The sequence below is a fragment of the Callithrix jacchus genome, chromosome 7 (genome assembly GCF_049354715.1).
Source record: "Callithrix jacchus isolate 240 chromosome 7, calJac240_pri, whole genome shotgun sequence".
Taxonomy (NCBI): Eukaryota; Metazoa; Chordata; class Mammalia; order Primates; family Cebidae; genus Callithrix; species Callithrix jacchus.
In genome coordinates, this window is record NC_133508.1 from 99,865,087 (window position 1) to 99,884,114 (window position 19,028).

The 19,028-nt window shown below is 36.8% G+C and overlaps 1 protein-coding gene across 50 annotated transcripts in view; it reads left to right on the top strand.

Moving 5' to 3' along the window:
• Nucleotides 1-1,052: 1,052 nt before the first annotated feature.
• Nucleotides 1,053-19,028, top strand: part of ATG4C (autophagy related 4C cysteine peptidase) — a 189,008-nt gene continuing 171,032 nt past the window's right edge. For 10 of the 50 annotated variants that reach the window (XR_013520154.1, XM_078332084.1, XM_054236353.2 and 7 more), the window contains exon 1: nt 1,053-1,214. The gene's annotated coding sequence lies outside the window, so the exon portion shown is untranslated. Of the gene's footprint in view, nt 1,274-1,345; nt 1,700-2,290; nt 2,382-12,950; nt 13,026-19,028 lie in introns of those variants that run through there. The other 40 variants (XR_013520153.1, XR_013520155.1, XM_078332080.1 and 37 more) reach the window with 10 other exon arrangements.

The window sequence follows — 19,028 nt, forward strand, 5'->3', positions numbered from 1 at the left end:
TGTAATTCAGAAGCATGTCTGGTAGTCCTTGCTCCAGCAAGATCTGCGGTACTGTAAAACTGCATAGGATTACATTTTGTAGTAAGTTAGTATTTCTCTTGACATCATTTAGGAGTGAAGATAAACATTTCCACTTTATTTATTTTTGTTTATTCTTTTTTGGATGGGGTCTCGCTGTCTCCCTCAGGCTGGAGTGCAATGGCACAATCTTGGTTCACTGAAACTTCCGCCTTCCGGGTTGAAGGGATTCTCCTGCCTCAGCCTTCTGAGTAGTTGAGACTACAGGTGCGTGTCACTATGCCCAACTAATTTTTTATGTTTTTAGTAAAGACAAGGTTTCACCATGTTAGCCTGGCTCGTCTCAACTCCTATGCTCAAATGACCCGTTCACCTCGGCCTCTTAAAGTGCTGGGATTACAGGCGTGAGCCACTGCGCCTGGCCAAAAATTTCCACGTTATAAAAAGCATCTTTAGACCTTAGACCGTCCTTTTTTTTTTTTTTGACTAACCCTCCCTCTGTCGTCCAGGCTGAAGTACAGTGGTGCGATCTTGCTCACTGCAACCTTCGCTTGCCGGGTTCAAGCGATTCTCCTGCCTCAGCCTCTTAAGTAGCTGGAATTACGGGAGCCCGCCCCCCCGTCCAGGTAACTTTTGTACTTTTTAAATAGAGACGGGCTTTCACCATTTTGGCCAGGTTGGTCTCAAACTTCTGACCTCGAGCAATCCGCCCGCCTCGGTCTCCCAAAGTGCTGGGATTATAGACGCGACCCATCGCGCTTGGCTGTCCTGTTTTATAGCTTGAAAATAATCTGAATATGGAAAATAAGTGCACATATCCCTTGATGTTTTACAAGTAACCTAAAGTCCTAACTATGGCCTAGCTTAGAGTTCCTTCATAAAAGGGTAAGAAGGTATTCTGGCTTTTTATTTTTTTAATCAAAGTCGGGCTTGGAGTCTATCTTGCTCCGGGCAGCGAGGAAGAATGGCGCAATGCATGCTGGATCTTGCAGTTCCTGCGCCAGAGGCAAGGGCTGCCTGGCCTCTTGGTAGTTGAAGTCCAAGTGCTCAACAGGAATTTATGGCAGCCGTAATGTAGTCTGTCTATCTAAGAAGACAATGCTCACGGACGGATACTTTCTCTTGGTTTTGCACTTGCTCGATTGCCGGATTAGCGGGATGCGGGGGCGGACAGATGGGAAAAAGGGATGGATAAAGTAAGCGTAGTAGAGGCCTCTATTCCGCCGCTATCGCTACGGCCTATCGCAAGGCCTTCGTATCCCGGAAGTGGCTGATCTTATGGATTTGAAGGGGTTCCTCTTACTACGGTGGCCGGGGTGCTCAAAGTACCTGTAGCTGCGGCGCTGAGGTTGGAGCGTCTGCGTTTGTGCGGGCTGCTTTTGTGGTGGCTGCTGCTAGAGCTGGAGCGTTTCCGGGGTTGGTGGCTCCTGCATATTTTTACAGTTCTCCAGTCCTTCTGTTTCGGTGAGGGATCGGCTTGAGGCTAGGAGAGTCGAGAAGGTTGGGATTTAGTGTCTTTGGTCCCCGAATGACCAGGTTTCTTGGGGTCCGCCTTCAGTGAAGATCCTGTGGACAAGCAGCTGGGTTCTCTGAGGGTTTTGGCGCCTCCCTTGTCTCTCCTTTCTAGTGTCATTTGTCTTCTGACTCTTCCTCGCTCTGTCCTGGGTTCCAGAGATAAACCGTAAGCCTAACTGTGGGCAGCTGTTCCTCCTTTCCTCGTGGTTTTCTTAGATGTTCCGGGCAAGACCTTTTCCCCTGATCTATAGCATCCATTTGATCCTTTCTCATACCCCCTTGCTCTCTCTGTCAGCCTTGTTTCTCCTTGTTTAAAAAATTTTAAAAAGGAGGAAAAAAACCTGGATCCCCACGATCTCTCTGTTCCCATTCCTAGCCTCTTTCTCCCTTTTTGATGTTTGTTACTGTTTCAAGCCATAACACACTACCTTGCATGTATTAATGCCTTTCCATCTGAATGTTAACGTTCATTCACTTTATTTGGTTCCCGCTCACCTTGAACCCTCCCAACACCACCCGCATCTAAGGGCTTTTGAAGTTACAGGTGTAGAATAAATTCTTTCCTATGTTGACTATATTTGTATATGAGAACCTTCAGCGGTCAACTCAGCCTGACTCTGTTTATTGAGTTTATATTTCTTATGAGTTCTTTGGCTTACCTTTTCTTTGTATTGATTATTTACCTATATGTGGCTCACTGCTACCCTATAGTTCGAGAATACCTCGTCTTACATCTTTTTATATCCGAATTACTTAGGAGTTTTCTTCTGTTTTCCTGCTTGGACCGTATGTCCCCAGTGGGTTTTCGGCAATGATTTTGTGTCAATTGATGGCAAAAAAAAGACAAGGTAGTGTTCTTTCGTTCTTGTTTGCCTGTGACTTGTAATTAGATTATGAGTCATTGAAAGTACCCAGAGGTATTGGAAAGGCTTTGAAAGGTAAAGTGTATGTATTTTCTGATTTCAAATTGATAAAGCTTCTTCTCGGAACAAAAAGTTTCTAATTAGTCCAATAATCTGGGACTATATTGAATTATCAGTTAATTCGCTATAAAATTTTTAGAACCGCATGTCAAAAAGTGGCCAATCTAAGGAATTGTGTAATTTAGCAAAAAGACACAAAAAGCCATTTAATTAATGCTCTTTTTCATTATAATAGGATACAAGTATTTGGAAAAATATATTTATGGTCATTGGTTATAAAGTATTTCTAGATATTTTGATAGTTCTGGTGAACAGCATTGTATTCTGTTCACTAATGTTTTATAAAAAGGCAGAAATTTTCTGGCTTTCTGGGAACCACATAACTCAAATGAGTTTGCAGCTTTTCTCTTCTGATTATTGCACTAAAGAGGTTCTTATACTAAGATTCTTATTCTTTTTTAAGCAATCAAATATGCTCTATACATGTCAGTAAAGTATAAATATTAATATTGGTACAATGTTAAATTGGGATTATTCCTAATTAATGCACAAAATGCTGAAATGGTTTCAGCCATGCTTAAGATTTGGGGGTAAATATATTTCAGAATAAATTTACTCATAATTTTTTATTGAAAAAATGATAAGCTAGACATTACTCAAACTTTTAATGTTCCTGAGATTTTATTTATTTAGTAGGCACGTAGTGACTACTTCTTACTATTCAATTATTGTCACAAAATCACCAAAACCTTTACTGTAAGAGTATCCTCTAAAAAAAAGAATATCCTCTTGTGCTCAGCTCTGCATAGATGCTTTTAAAGCATTAGCTCAGTCATTCCAACTAAGTAAGCTATTGAGTATTATTTACATTTAGCATATAAAAAACTGAAGCTTGAAGAATTTAAGGAATTTAGTTCTTTTTGACTCTTCCCACTATACAACAGCTGCAAGTATTTGTGCACTATCCTGGAATATATAAAGAGCATTAAATCAACACATGCTTACTGAGCAGACACCCTTCAAATTGCTGGGGATATAGCAGTGAACAAGAAACAGAAATCCCTGCTCTTAGGGAGCTTATACTCTGGCAGAATGTATGAGATGTGGACTTTGTCTTCAAGAAGCAGACAATATAGTCAATATATATGAGATTTTATGTGAGTGTTTTAGAATGTTAGAAGGTGAGAAGACAGATAACTAAGGAATGTTTCATGAAGAAGATGAGATTTAATCTGGACTTTAAACAGTGGTTAGGGATTGGTAAGTAGAAATTAGGACCGTCTCAAAAAAACAAAAAAGTAAAAATCTTTGTTGTAGAATAATTGGGGAGCCTTATAAAGCACTTTATTTTTATTTTTCGGACTATTTATAAATTGTAATCTTTGACATGCATTCAGTCATTTAGTGTTTATTTATTAACTAGGCACTCTTGTAGGCCACAGTGGTTTAGTAGTGAATAAATATGGTCTTTATTCTCATAGAATTTACTGTCTAACAGGAGGCTGACAGGAATTAAATAGTCAAATAAATTTAAAGTTACAACTATGGTAAATGCTATTAAAAAAGGACTTGATGTTATACAGTGGACGAACTGATGATAGAGGGGATAAGAGTGGGAATGGGGAGAGGCCAGTTAGGAGATTGTTGGAGTAGCCCAATTGAGAGATGATCTTTTGGACAAGGTGGTAATGGTGAGAGTGAGAGAGAAGTGGATGGATTCCAGAGGTGTTCAGGAGGTGGAACGAGGTGATGGATTAGATATAGAAGGTGAGGGAGAAGAAGATATCATTGGCTAATCATAGGTTTTTGGCTTATATAACTGGAAAGATTGTTGCGTCCTTCACAGAGGTAGAGAACCTGGAAAGAGGACCGGGTTTGGGAAACATGCTTTGTTTATTAGTATATTTTATTGTTGTAGCAGTGTTTAAGGTTAATTTTCTTAGTTATTTTTTACCCTTTTGTGTCATTGTTTCAGTTTTGTATTTTTGAGTAATAACTATGCCTGAAATATGTTTTTTTGGTATCATTTTTTCTTGATTGAGCAGGGGTGGAGTTCTAAATGAAAGCTTCTAAAAATGTGTTGGTCTCTGTTTTGAATCTATCTGTAATATGTTAAACCATATATATGAACAGGTAACTGAATAATGCAATTATTATATCATCTTTATTTTCACTTGAGATTTGGCAGTAAATTGGCATCTGGTTGAATTCTAACTTCATTTGTTACATACATAAATGTGTATTAGAGAAAAAATACGGCCGGGCGCGGTGGCTCAAGCCTGTAATCCCAGCACTTTGGGAGGCCGAGGCGGGTAGATCACGAGGTCAAGAGATCGAGACCATCCTGGTCAATATGGTGAAACCCTGTCTCTACTAAAAATACAAAAAATTAGCTGGGCATGGTGGCGTGTGCTTGTAATCCCAGCTACTCAGGAGACTGAGGCAGGAGAATTGCCTGAACCCAGGAGGTGGAGGTTGCGGTGAGCCGAGATCGCGCCATTGCACTCCAGCCTGGGTAACAAGAGTGAAACTCTGCCTCAAAAAAAAAAAAAAGAGAAAAAAGACATGCTTTTAATTTTTTTTGAAATGCTTCATTCATGTAATTTTTGATAGATATTGGATTGAAACAGTAGTGACTTATAGTTTAGTTAAATTTTACATTTCATAGTAAAGTGGTAGAATGTAGAGTATATAGAGCAAAGAGACTTTGGTGTCAGACTGCCTGGATTCACGGTCTCTATTTGCTATATACTAGCAGTATGACCTTAAAGAAGTTATATAGCTTTTCCAAGCCATTTTTTTTATATCTAAGATGAGGATAATAATAGTACCAGCCTTATAGAATTGTGAAAATTAAATGAGATGATATATGTACATGGCTTAATAAAATTATCAATACAGATTTTAAGTGTTTATTATCATTATTATTACAGTGATACTGGGTTCAAGATCATCTTGACTCTTGTGACACCATTTCATTTAGGATACCTTGTAACAAATAAAACTCAATTTGAGAAAAAAATTTGTTTGGTATTTAGATTTAGAGAAAATATATAAAATAGTTTTGCTTATTCACTATTATCCAAGATAAACCAGCACATATCATCTTTCACAGAATTCTTAGGAGATTATGTGTAGTTTACAGCCGTGGTAGAAAACTTACAGTGATTAGTTTGTGATTACTTATTGTTTGTTAGGGTTATTACTTTTATTTTTAACTAAACCTTTTGGAACTTTGTACTCGCTTTTAGCTCATATGAATAGGGTGAAGAGTAGTTATGATCAAGTCTGATCAGCTGCTCTAAAGTCAACCTAATTTCTACCTTTTTACCTCATTTTTTCTTTTTACTTTCAGCCTATAAAAACATTGAAATGGTAGTACAACAAATACCTTTATATCCTTTACCTAGATTCACTAGTTGTTAACAGTATACCTCTTTTGCTCTCATTCTTTTCTGTGAGATAAGTGCTCTTTCTGTATAAATACCTACACACACACACACACACACACACACACTCTTTCTTGCTCAACTATTTGAAAGTAAGGTGGAAACATCATGAGACTTTACCTCAAAAAATTCATCATGCATCTCCTAAGAAGTAGCACATTCTCTTACATAACTATAATGCCATTAGCATATCCAAATAATTTAACCTTGATATAGTACTGTCTAATGTACAGTCCATATTCAGCAATTAAATTTTCCCAAATATCCCCGTAATGTCATTATAGCATTAAAAATATACTGAATCCAATCAAAGACATTAGTTGTATTTAGTACTTATATGTCTGTTTTATCTAGAACAGTGTTTACCTTTTCTTTCTTTTTTTGTCTTTAGGTAGAATGCCTCACAAAATTATGTGATTTTTTTTTTTCCCCTCACAATTAGTTTCAAATTGAAGAGTTGTGGGTTGTTTTTTTTTTTCTATTACATGGGTAATGTTTTGAACATTTCATCATGTTAGGATTAACATGATGGTTTATTCCATTATTAGTGATTAAGTTTGATCACTTAGTTTAGCCAGATTTTTATATTTTGAAAGTACACTTTCCCTTTTGTATATAGTAATCTGTGGGGGTGATAAATTGAGATCATATGGGATATTCTGTTTTGCAAGTTTTTAAATTTTCTTATCCAGTGATTTTAGTAGCCATTGATAAAAGCATTGGTGGTTCCCACTTCTGTCATTCCTACATATATTTGCTGGCTCTCTTCTCTAAATAAGAGCTTTCTCTTCTCTTATTTTAGTATTACTTTGTACCCAAGGATCCTTTTGTTTTTTTTTTCCTCAAAATTAATGTGTTATAATTTGCTACCATCATTCCTTTTGATGATTAAATTTTCTTAAATCTGATCAGTAGTAGATCCTTCAAGCTGGTTCTCATGACCTTTGGATATGTCCACATTGGTGTTTGAGCACTTTCTTACTCATATTTGTATAATAAGATGTTCCAGCCTAACCTTGTACATTTCCTGTCCCATACATGGAATCAGCCATTTTACCACAGAATCCTAGTTTATTTTAGTGGAAAATGATACTTAGAAACCAAGATTGAATATGCTGTTTGTTACTGGGGTGTCACTGGTTCTAGACCCTTTAAATGGACACACATATACTGTTTTTTTTTTTTTGAAACGGAATTTTGCTGTTGTCCAGGCTGGAGTACAATGAATGGGGGGATCTCAGCTACCCGAAACCTCTGCCTCCCAAGTTCAGGCAATTCTCCTTACTTAGCCTCCTCAACAGCTGGGATTACAGGCATGCACCATCACACCCGGCTAATTTTGTATTTTTAGTAGAGATGGGGTTTCTCTGTGTTGGTCAGTCTGGTCTTGAGCTGCTGACCTCAGGTGATCTGCCTGCCTCGGCCTTCCAAAGTGCTGGGATTATAGGCTTGAGCCACTGACCCCAGCCAACATATACACCTTTTTTTTTTTTTTGAGACGGAGTTTGCTGTTGTTACCCAGACTGGAGTGTAATGGCACAATCTCGGCTCACCGCAACCTCTGCCTTCTGGGTTCGAGCAATTCTCCTGCCTCAGGAGAATTCTACCACCCTCCCAAGTAGCTGGGACTACAGGTGCGCACCACCATGCCCAGCTAATTTTTGTATTTTTAGTAGAGACGGGGTTTCACCTTGTTGACCAGGATGGTCTCTATCTTAAGAAATCATGATCCATAGGATACCTTCAATTCAGATTCAACACTGCAGAATTCTCATCACTTCCTTCCAAGTCCTGTTTATACCTCTGTTTTCTCAAAGAGAGAATTCTGATTCTCAATTATATCACAATTTTTATTCATCTAACCTATCTTATAACACACATAACATAGTTTTGGAATTACTGGACTGACAGATACTGCTTCCAGCAACAGATTGGCCAAGTAAAGATTTTTTTGCTATTTAATGTTCTTAGAATATATCCCACGAAAGTATATGTAGTCAAAATAGGTGTTCAAAGTTATTTGAATTATTTTTTCTCTGTGATTATGTTATGAATGTAAAATATAGTTGGGGACCTACTAAATTACTTTTTAATAGACTCTTTGTAAAATCAGTTATCTGTAAAACTACTAAAGTGACATAATTTAAAACTTTGTCCTAATATATAGTTATAGGGAATTCTAGAGCAGTTATATCAGCTGGAGAATATTCAATTTTAAGACTTGTAAGGCTCTAAACTTGTAGCTCTATTTTTCAATTGATATAATATTATTTGAAATTAGGAATGACAAAAGTGACATCAAGTGATTCCATTTGTAAGCCCAAACAATTGTGTTTGTGAACATTTTAAACAATGCTCTTCTTTTAACTGATGATACAATTCAAGCGTTAATCTTTAACAATGGACATAATTGTTGGGGGCACTTTAACTAATTCCCAAGTAATAGCTCTAATGTTTTCCTGTATTTATAACCAGAATAGAAAGATTTATGTTTTTCGTTAAGTCCTTCTTCTTTGTATTTGAAGAATGCTTGTTGTGATGGTATTTTACCCTTTGGTATTATTCATGTGTGAATATTCTCATTGGAAAGGGGGAAATATGTCTCTTAATAGTTGTGATACTTTATTTCACTACTGTAAGATAATAACCACATTCAGTCTTAGGGTTAGTTATAAGCATCTTGTTTATAGAATGTAAGATTAATGAGGGCAGGAACTGGGTTTCATGGCTCATTGTATCTCCCTCAGTGCCTTGTAGAAGTAACCCCTCAAATACTTGTTGAAAAAATGTGATGTTTTGTGTTTAAATTACATGTAGTACTAGCTTCCATAATATAGATGCAGCTTTTTCTTGGCAAGAGTAACTAATATAATGGGTCTTGGAAAAGGCCTTATCCATTGTTGTAGTTTGTCTTCCGTTGCTTATAACAGAATACCTGAAACTGGGTAATTTATAAAGAAAAAAATGTATTCCTTATAGTTATGAAAGCTGAAAAGTCCAAGGTTGAGGAGCTGTATCTGGTGAGGGCCTTCTTGCTAGTGGGGGCTTTGCAGAGTCCTGAGGTGGTGCAGAGCATCACATGGTGGCAGAGCTAAGCACACTAGCTCAAGTCTCACTTTCCCTTCTTATAAAGGCTCCAGTCCCACTCCTGTGATAACCTGTTAATCCATAATCCATAAGTGAATTAATTTATTCATGAGGGCAGAACCACCATTACCTAGTCACCTCTTAAAGGCACCATGATAGCATTTATATTTACTTATTACACACCTCAAAATCACTGTATCTCAAACTGAATTTCCTATCTTCACCTTAGTCTTCTCTACTTGGGTTCCCTGTTTTGGTTAGTGGAACCATTTTCCTCCTAAACATTAGACCTGAAATCTCCGAGTCACTTTAGTTTCCTCTCTTGTATGTGGACATATACACATCCATATATTTGTATGATGTTGCTAGGTCTACCATGTCAACTAGCTACTTTTATCTACTCATTTCTATTCCTTTTACCAGTACCCTGATTGAGGTTCTCATTACCACACATAGACAGTCTTCAGATCAGTTGAAGGAACTGGGATATTTAATGTAGAAAAGAGAAGACTTGGGGGCTAGGGAGTTTAGGAGGTATGTCTTTAAATATCAGATGGGCTGTCAAATGAAAGGATTAGTTTCAGAGGTTACAACCAGGAACAGTTAGTGAAAATAATGTGTAGACAGAAATTTGGTTCCACATAGTATCATTTTAGCAAGTCTAGTTGTTTAAAATTAGCAGATAATCCTGTAGTTCCTATGGATACTCTACAACAGCTATGGATGTTCTAGAACAGATATGAAAGTAAACAGTTTAAAACATTTTTGGGCTTTTACATTTATAGCATATTTTGAGTTTAGTGCAATATTCATTTAGTATTTTTCTAGACGTGTTCCATCAGAGGCCGAGGGACTGCAGCTGGCAAGGATGTTGTAAAGGAGATCTCGTTACTGTATGGGTGGTTGAACCCAATTGGTAGTTGATTATTGTGAGTCTGAACCAGAGAGCAAATCAGAACTCTCAGGATGGAAGTGATACTTTTTTCATTCTTTTAAATTTACACATTTTCTTTCACTACTCCTCTCCACCCAAGTACTATTGATTAGGAAATATCAGTGATAGCTTGTACCGTGTGAGACAGTGGTCAGGAACTACTGTTAATATTTACTAGTGCTAGGCATGGTGGCTTATGCCAGTAGTCCTAGAACTTTGGGAGGCTGAGGCAGGTGGACGACTTGAGGTCAGGAGTTTGAGATCAGCCTGAGCAACATAGAAAAACCCCATCTCTATAAAAAATACAAAAAAGTAGCCAGGCGTGGCGGTGCCTGCCTATAGTCCCAGCTACTAGGGAACTGAGGTGGGAGGATTACATGAGCCCAGGAGGTTGAGGCTATAGTGAGCTGAAATTGTGGCACTGCACTCCAGCTTGGGCCAAGACCTTGTCTCAAAAAAGCAAACAAACAAACAAAAGCCGAAGAAAAAAAATCTCCCCTAAAACCCAAAAAACACAAACCACCAAAAAACAAAAAAAGTACTACTTATTAGATGCTTTGTAAATTCTTGAGTCCTGAGATTCTTAAATTCTTCAGTTCTTGTAGGGGTTAATTATACTTTGTTGATGAAATAATTTTACTCACTGTGTTACCTCATATAGAGATCGCAGTCTATAGCTATCTATAGCTTGGAAAGTTGCATATTGAAGTAAATATTGAGGCTCCAAATATTCATAGTTACCTTTGACTTAGAGGTTACTAAGAACCTGACATAATTAAAATTTATTTATCAAACAACTGTGCAGTAAATATTATGTTCTTCTTAGTCTAAGATCAAGGCTTAAGGCTATTTTAAAACAGCCTAGATGTCATTAATAATTCTTATTTTGGGCCGGGCGCGGTGGCTCAAGCCTGTAATCCCAGCACTTTGGGAGGCCGAGACGTGTGGATCATGAGGTCGAGAGATCGAGACCATCCTGGTCCACATGGTCAAACCCCGTCTCTACTAAAATTACAAAAAATTAGCTGGGCATGGTGGCGTGTGCCTGTAATCCCAGTTACTCAGGAGGCTGAGGCAGGAGAATTGCCTGAACCCAGGAGGTGGAGGTTGCGCTTATCGCGCCATTGCACTCCAGCCTGGGTAACAAGAGCGAAACTCCGTCTCAAAAAAAAAAAATTCTTATTTTGGTCTTCAAGTAGGTAATTGAGGTCATTTTAACTCTTTATATCTTATTTAGGTTGGTTATGATGATGACTTTGTACAATCTGTGAACATGTAATATGCAGTGCTGCACAGGTCGAGGTTTTTGCCGCAAGCCATGTGTGAGGAACTTGGTAGAAGTCATGTGTGATGATAAATGTGTGTCTTCTCAATACTTAGTTCCTCATATATATTTTACTTAGATTTAAGAGAAGAATGCATTGTATTTTATTTAAGTCATCATTATAAAGTAGCTGTGCATTGATTTAGTGTTTTCTATTGGAGGATGTGATCCTGAGGAGTCCTAAGAATGTTTATAAGGTTTTTCTGGAGGCAAAACTATCTTATTAGTCTTTTTGCTATCAGTCCTTTATTCTTCTTTTCAAAGCCATTTTCTGAAACTGCATGTCCTGCCTTTATTGTGTTGCTGTTCCTTTTTTGAGTCTTTTGTCTTTATCTCTTACTGCCATCCACCTTGCCTACCCCTTAACTCTGAAAGGGGGACATTGGACATAAATATTATTATTTCTCTCCCTTCATATTTGTTACTTTTTAAAAGGAAAAGAATTACAAACAATGTTTATTGAGTAGAAGTTCAGTGCATGAAGATAGAAGGTTGGCAGGTATAGGTGAAGAGAAGGAATACAAATGGATACAATAATTGATGTTTCTGTAAACAAAGAAGAGAGAGAGAAGAAATGAGAGCAGAGAGGATAGCCCATTGTATTAGAGACCTTCAAGATCAGATAAAGGATTGATATTTGTTAATGAAAATGCAAGCACGCAGAAAAGGTTACATACAATAGATAAAAAACTAGAGTAGACTTCTCAGTTCATTGTATTTGATGATACAGCTAAAAGCACATCAGAAATTCTAAATCAATATCTGTATTTCATCTAGCAGCAGAATATTATTTGGGGAAGATGCCTTAGCATACACAAATTCCAGAGGTCTGCAGTGTTTTTACCCATTGTACGATGTGACTGAGATGTATTCCATAGACTTAGTCCCTAAAGTTCTGCCAGGAGCATTTACTTGGCCTTAAATTCTCAGTGGATAAAGTACGTCTACTTATTGCTAGATGGGAGAGGCTGATTACCTTCATCTGCCCTTCGGGTACATTGATTTGAGTACTCTTTACATTTATTACAAGTTTTTGACTCTCTTAATTCATGATTATTAGTTAGAAAAGTGACTCTGAAAATGACTTCTGGGTCTCAATCGATAATTTTCATATCAAATGTTGTAGCTCTTCTCTCCAAAAGAATTCTGCTTAGTCTTCACTCTGCTTTTTGTATTATTAACAGAAAAGTTTAGCAATAAACTTCATTTGTTAGCTTTATCTTTGTTTACTGAGATACGATAAAATAGTTTTCTGCTCTTTAATGCTGTTGTTAAAATGGATTTGTTAGAAGCCTTGATTTTATCTCTAAGAAGAACATTTGTTAGAATGTTAACAATGAACAGAAATATGAAGATGGCGGATGATAAGGTGGCTGTAGTATGTGTTAGTAAAGAACATCTGCTTGAAAAAGGATTTAGTAATTTCTCTAAGCCAGGGATGGTGATGGGTGCCTGTAAGTCCCAGCCACCTGGGAGACTGAGGGGGGAGGATTGCTGGAATGCAGGAGTTTAAGTCTGCAGTGAACTATGATTGTGTCACTGCACACTCTAGCATAGGCAACAGAGGGAGACCCCTTTAAAGAAAAAAAAAAAGAAAAGAAGATTTAATAATTTCTGATAGTTTTTAAAGAAAGAATTCATAAGCACCTTCTAAAAATAATTTGGAAATTGTGAAGTATATTATTTTGATGCTTTTCTAGACTGAATCTGATGACACCACATGGAATAAACAAGAATTTTGGCCTATCAGTTGATCACTGGGGCAGTGAAACCAGGTATTTTAACTGCTGCAGGAATTGAAATATACTCGATAATGGCTAAATTATTACTTTTCTTTATGCTTTGTAGACACATGCATTTTATTTTATTTTTTTTAACAAAACCAGGGAAGCTTTTGGAAAGGGAGTTTGTGGGTAAGGGTAATTTTAGAATTTTTTAGTGAGACTTTTACTCTTTTTTTTTTTTTTAAGTTATTGAGAAATGCTGAATATATGATAGAGACTTTTAAAGATCATTGTGGTTTCCTCATTTGTGTTTTTCTTTTGCTCATTTTCAGTTAAACTAAAACTAAAAGTACTATTTGTCTTGGCTTATCTCACACAAATATAAATAAAATATTTTAATAGACCAAAGGATTAATTTATTACTTTTTCTCTTTCCAGATGTCACCCCATTTATTTTAAAGAGAACATAAATTATGAATTAGCAAGGAGTAATCCTCCAAGTTATTTTATTTTGCTAGAGTTGCCTTAGGGAATTAAATTGAGGAAGTTAAATTTTCACATGACTAAATAGCTGAATCTGATGTCTTTCAGAACCACAAGAATAAGGTTCTTTATCTTAAAAAGGAGAAAAAACAGGTCTCAGCATTTTGACTTTATCAGCTGTTTAGGAATTTTGTAATAGGATGTCTACAAGGTCGATTTTTTAGTTCAGCAGTTTCGGTTGTAGTGTTAGAATTTAATATAACCTGGTTACATTTGTAATTTAGTGTATTCAATTTTTTATTTGAGCAATTTACTTTTGATTAATTTTGATATTTTTTAAAAGAGGCTCAATGTGAACAATTTAAATAATAAAGAGAAATACAAAGAAGAATATCAAAGTAGAGGCTCATTTCTTAGACACCAACATTATGGGCTGGGAGTGGTGGCTGATGCCTGTGATCCCAGCACTTTGGAATCCACTTTGAGGTGGGCGAATCCCCTGAGGTCAGGAGTTCAAGACCAGCCTGGCCAACATGGTGAAACCCTGTCTATACTAAAAATATAAAAATTAGCTGGGTGTGGTGGTGCATGCCTGTAATCCCAGCTACTTGGGAGGCTGAGGCAGGAGAATTGCTTGAACCTGGGAGGTGGAGGTTGCAGTGAGCTGAGATCATGCCATTGCACTCCAGCCTGTGCAACAGAGCAAGACTCCCGTCTCAGGGAAACAAATGAACATTTTGAACTTCTACACATTGTTTTATGCATATATGTACATGTGTGGGCATATGTGTGTGTGTGTATATATATGATATTTATGCACTGACATGCATAAGTTATATTCATGCAGTTCCTCTTTTTTTCCCACTCTATGCCCTCGATATCTTTTTATAGTGATAAATATAGATCTATATCATTGTAATATGTATATGTAATAATTTAGTCATCAGCCGATGATTTTATGTCTGTCTGTCTTGGCTGTGCTATTCTCTGCCATCAGAGAGTTAATTTGAGAAATAATTATGTTATTATTTATGAGTTAATTTGAGAAATAGTTATGTTATTGTTAATAATTATGCTTGTTTCTTCAGGATTGCCAATTTTATCTCTTGTGATGATGAAAAAAATGAAATTCCTTTAATGTACATTTCTTAGGTCTAGTAAGGTTGAAAATATTTTGTGTGTTTATGGATTTTTCTTTTTTGAGTTGCATTTTTTCTGTTTAGGTTTTTCCTTATTGATTTATAAGAGCTTTTTATATATTAAGGACATTAACTCTTTATATATGTAATTTGTATTGAACTTTTTTCCTTATTGATGAATTGTAACTGAACCTTATGCTGTTTTGTTTTTTCTCTACAAAATTTTCATTTTTATTTAATTACATTTTCCTTTCTGATTTTTGGTTTTGCATACCATGCTTAGAAAAGCGTTTTCTTTTTTTTTTTTTGGAGACGGAATCTTGCTTTGTCACCCAGGCTGGAGTGAAGTAGCACAATCTCAGCTCACTGCAACCTCCACCTCCTGGGTTGAAGCAATTCCCCTGCCTCAGTCTCCCAAGTAGCTGGGATTACAGGCACATGCCACAATGCCAGACTAATTTTTTTGTATTTTTAGTAGAGACAGGGTTTCACCATGTTGGCCAGGCTGGTATTGAACTCCTGACTTCAGGTGATTTGCCCACTTCGACCTCCCAAAGTGCTGGGATTATAGGCGTGAGCCACTGTGCCCAGACAGAAAGGCCTTTTCTACCCGAAGATTTAAAAAATAATTTAAATCTATGTTTCCTTGGAGTATGTGCACATGTAACTATGTGTTTGCATTTGTTTTTAAATATTTGATTCATCTAGAATTCGTCATTTATTGAGGTTGTCATCTAGCTTTATTTTAAAAACTGTGTAGTTTATTATTGTGGCATTTTTTTTAAATTAACCATCTTTTCTCACTGATGTAAAGTATTTTTCGTATTAGGTACTAAATTCTTAAATATGCTTTGGTTTCTGTGCTCTCCAGTATATATATATATATATATATATATATATATATATATATTTTTTTTTTTTTTTTATTGCATTTTAGGTTTTGGGGTACATGTGCAGAGCATGCAATACAGTTGCATAGGTACACACATGGCAGTGTGCTTTGTTTGCTTTCTCCCCTTCACCCACATTTGGCATTTCTCCCCAGGCAATCCCTCCCCACCTCCCCCTCCCACTGGCCCTCCCCTTTTCCCCCCTATAGACCCCAGTGTTTAGTACTCCCCTCTCTGTGTCCATGTGTTCCCATTTTTCATCACCCGCCTATGAGTGAGAATATGCGGTGTTTCATTTTCTGTTCTTGTGTCAGTTTGCTGAGGATGATGTTCTTCAGATTCATCCATGTCCCTACAAACGACACGAACTCATCATTTCTGATTGCTGCATAATATTCCATGGTGTATATGTGCCACATTTTCCCAATCCAGTCTATCATCGATGGGCATTTGGGTTGATTCCAGGTCTTTGCTATTGTAAACAGTGCTGCAATGAACATTCGTGTGCATGTGTCCTTGTAGTAGAACGATTTATAGTTCTCCATTATATTTTAGTCAGTGTCCTCCTGTGCTAATAAGAAAAATAAATTTAAATGGTACTAAACTTTATTGTAGTTTTATAATGTGTTTTAATATGTGGTAAGGTGACTCTCCTTTTCATTAGGAATTTTTTGTTATTCTTTATAAAGTGTCTCAATTTGTAAATGGTTCAAGGGATCATCTTTCAAAATAATCTCTGATTTATCCAAAGTTAAGATTTTTAGGAATAGCCATTTTATTATTTATTTATTTTCGAGAATCTTGTTCTGTCCTCCACATTGGAGTGCAGTGGTTCAGTGATAGCTTACTGCAGCCCTGACTTCTTGGGCTCAAGTGATCCCCCAGCCTCCCTAGTAGCTGGGACTATAGACACATGCCACCATGCCTGGCTAATTGTTAATTTTATAGGGAGAAAAACTCACTACGTTGCCGAGGCTGGTCTTGAAAACTCCTGGGCTCAAGGAGTCCTCCCCCTTAGCCTTCCAAAGTGTGGGGATTACAGGTGTGAGCCACCATGCCTGGCTCCATTTAAATTTTTGTTACAGAAATAAAGTGGGTTTCAGTCTTTATAGAAGAATGGAATTTAATTTTAGTCATATGAAAAGTAACTATGCTGAATTATTTTTTAAACTAGCAACAACTCATCTTTAATCTTATGATAATAATTTTATCATTCTTCACTACTCTATCTGACAATGATAATGAAAGTATTTTCATAGAATAGTTAAGGGTGTGTTCCAAAGGCATTTCAATTGTTTCAAGCTTGGAGGTAAAGTTACTCTGAGTAAATAATGTAGCTACATAGCAGTTTTGACTAAAAAAAAAACACAATAAATTATTGTTATTATTGTTAAGGCACTCTAAGTGCCTTGAGGTTAGAATATATGTTTTATTAATTTCTGTATCTATCACAGCATCTTTTTTTATTTTTAATTTAATTTTTGTGGGTACATAGATGTATATATTTATGGGGTACATGAGATGTTTTGATATAGACATGAAATGTGTCATACTTACATCATGGAAAATGGGGTATCCATTTCCTCAAGTGTGTAGCCTTTGTGTTACAAACAATCCAATTATGCTCTTTTAGTTATTTTAAAATGTTCAATTAAATTATTATTGACTTTAATCCCCCTGTTGGGCTGTCAAATACTAGGTCATATTTATTCTTTCTGTTTTTCTTTTTGTACCCATTAACCATTCCTACCTCTCCCCAGTACTCTCATTACCCTTCCCAGCCTCTGGTAACCATCCTTCATACTCTGCCTCCATGAGTTTGTCCGAGCATCTTACCTTGCTTATTTATTTACTTAGGAGTCATTATCTAAGATACAGACTTCCCCATATAACATGTCTAATTGCTCACTGTCTTTATTTTTTCCCCATATGGTTTAAGGCTTCTCGATTTTCACACTTGCTGAGGACTGTCCAGAATATTACTGGTGGCTGGTGATGGGAACTGTCTGAACCAAAAATTCTTCCCTGTGGCCTTCTTTCTTTTCTGACTTAGGAAGAAGATACATGCATGTACATTCTTTCACTTAAAAATTTTGGACTTAAAAGATTTGAACCTGGTGGCTTTTTAAAAATAGATTTTTTTAATTCTAAAAATAAATTCTAAAAAAAAAATAAATGTGTAAGATTTGGAAAATGTGGGCAATCATGGTATAAAAATAACCACAGAGAAATTACTTTTAACATTTTGGTATACTTGTTTTCTTACTTTCTAACTCCTTTCATTCCTCCTCTGCTGTCCCTGCCCTTCCTGTGTCATATGATACATAAGTTTCAGATTCTGCATAGTGTTTCCCCATTTTAGGAGACATTTTTAATGGATGTATAATCCATCATGTGGATACACTATATATAATTCACACATTTTATAAACTCTCTTCCTTTTCTTGCTTTTCCAGAATTTGCTAAATTATGTATGCAGTTTTCTTGAGGAAAATTCTTCTTTTCTTTATTCTAGTGTCAGTTAAAAAAATTCTAATTCTGGTGAGAGTGCTGCTAGTGATATATCTATATTTCATATCAGTTCATTGATTCCTTTAATAAATATTTTTGAGAACCAATTGTGTGCCTGGCAGAATTTAAGGACACTCAGTTACAGTATAGTGCAATGAGTGTGATGATACAGGAAAACATAGGATCCTATGAGAACTAAGAGGAGGACACCTATCTTAGTTTGAAGTTTGGAGAGGGTAGTCAGGAGATCTTACCAATCTTGCTAGAGGAAGTGAAACTGAAGCTGGGTTTGAGGGACTCCATGATAGTAAGGTAGTCATACAGTGAGAGTGAGTAGTAAGGCACTTGAGGTAGAGGGAACAGATGCAAAGGAATGAAGATAACTGATAACATACCAAGTTCAGGAAGCTTTTATATTAATATTAAATGTGGTTCCAGCATATGCTGCATGTGAAGTAGTAAAAGAGGAAGCTGGTAAGTAGGCAGAGGTTATTTCATGAAAGGTCTTAAATATCATCCTTAAGTACCAGGAACTGTGCCAAGTGCTAGGTGTATAAACGAACAAAGCAGAGTCCCTGAGGAATGGGTTTATAGCTTTCATTCTCATATATACATCAGCAGTTCTCAAATCAGTATGCCTAGCCCAGACCTCTCCTTTGAGCTCCAGAGCTGTATATCCAACTGCCTAGTTGATTGACATCCTGAGAATGTAAATTCCAAGAAAGTAGCTTTTTCATTGCCTTTGTTCTCAGATGTACTTGCAGTACCTAGAACACTACCTGGCAATAATTTATCTAATGATTAAGAAAAAGAATGGCCAGGTGTGGTGACTCACACCTGTAATCCCAGCACTTTGGTAGGATGAGGCAGGTGGATCACAGTGTCAGAAGTTCAAGACCAGCCTGGCCACGGTGGCGAAACCCCGTCTCTACTAAAAATACAAAAAAAATTAGCCAAGCGTGGTGACAGGCACCTGTAATCCCAGCTACTCAGGAGTCTGAGGCAGAGAATTGCTTGAACCCGGGAGGCGG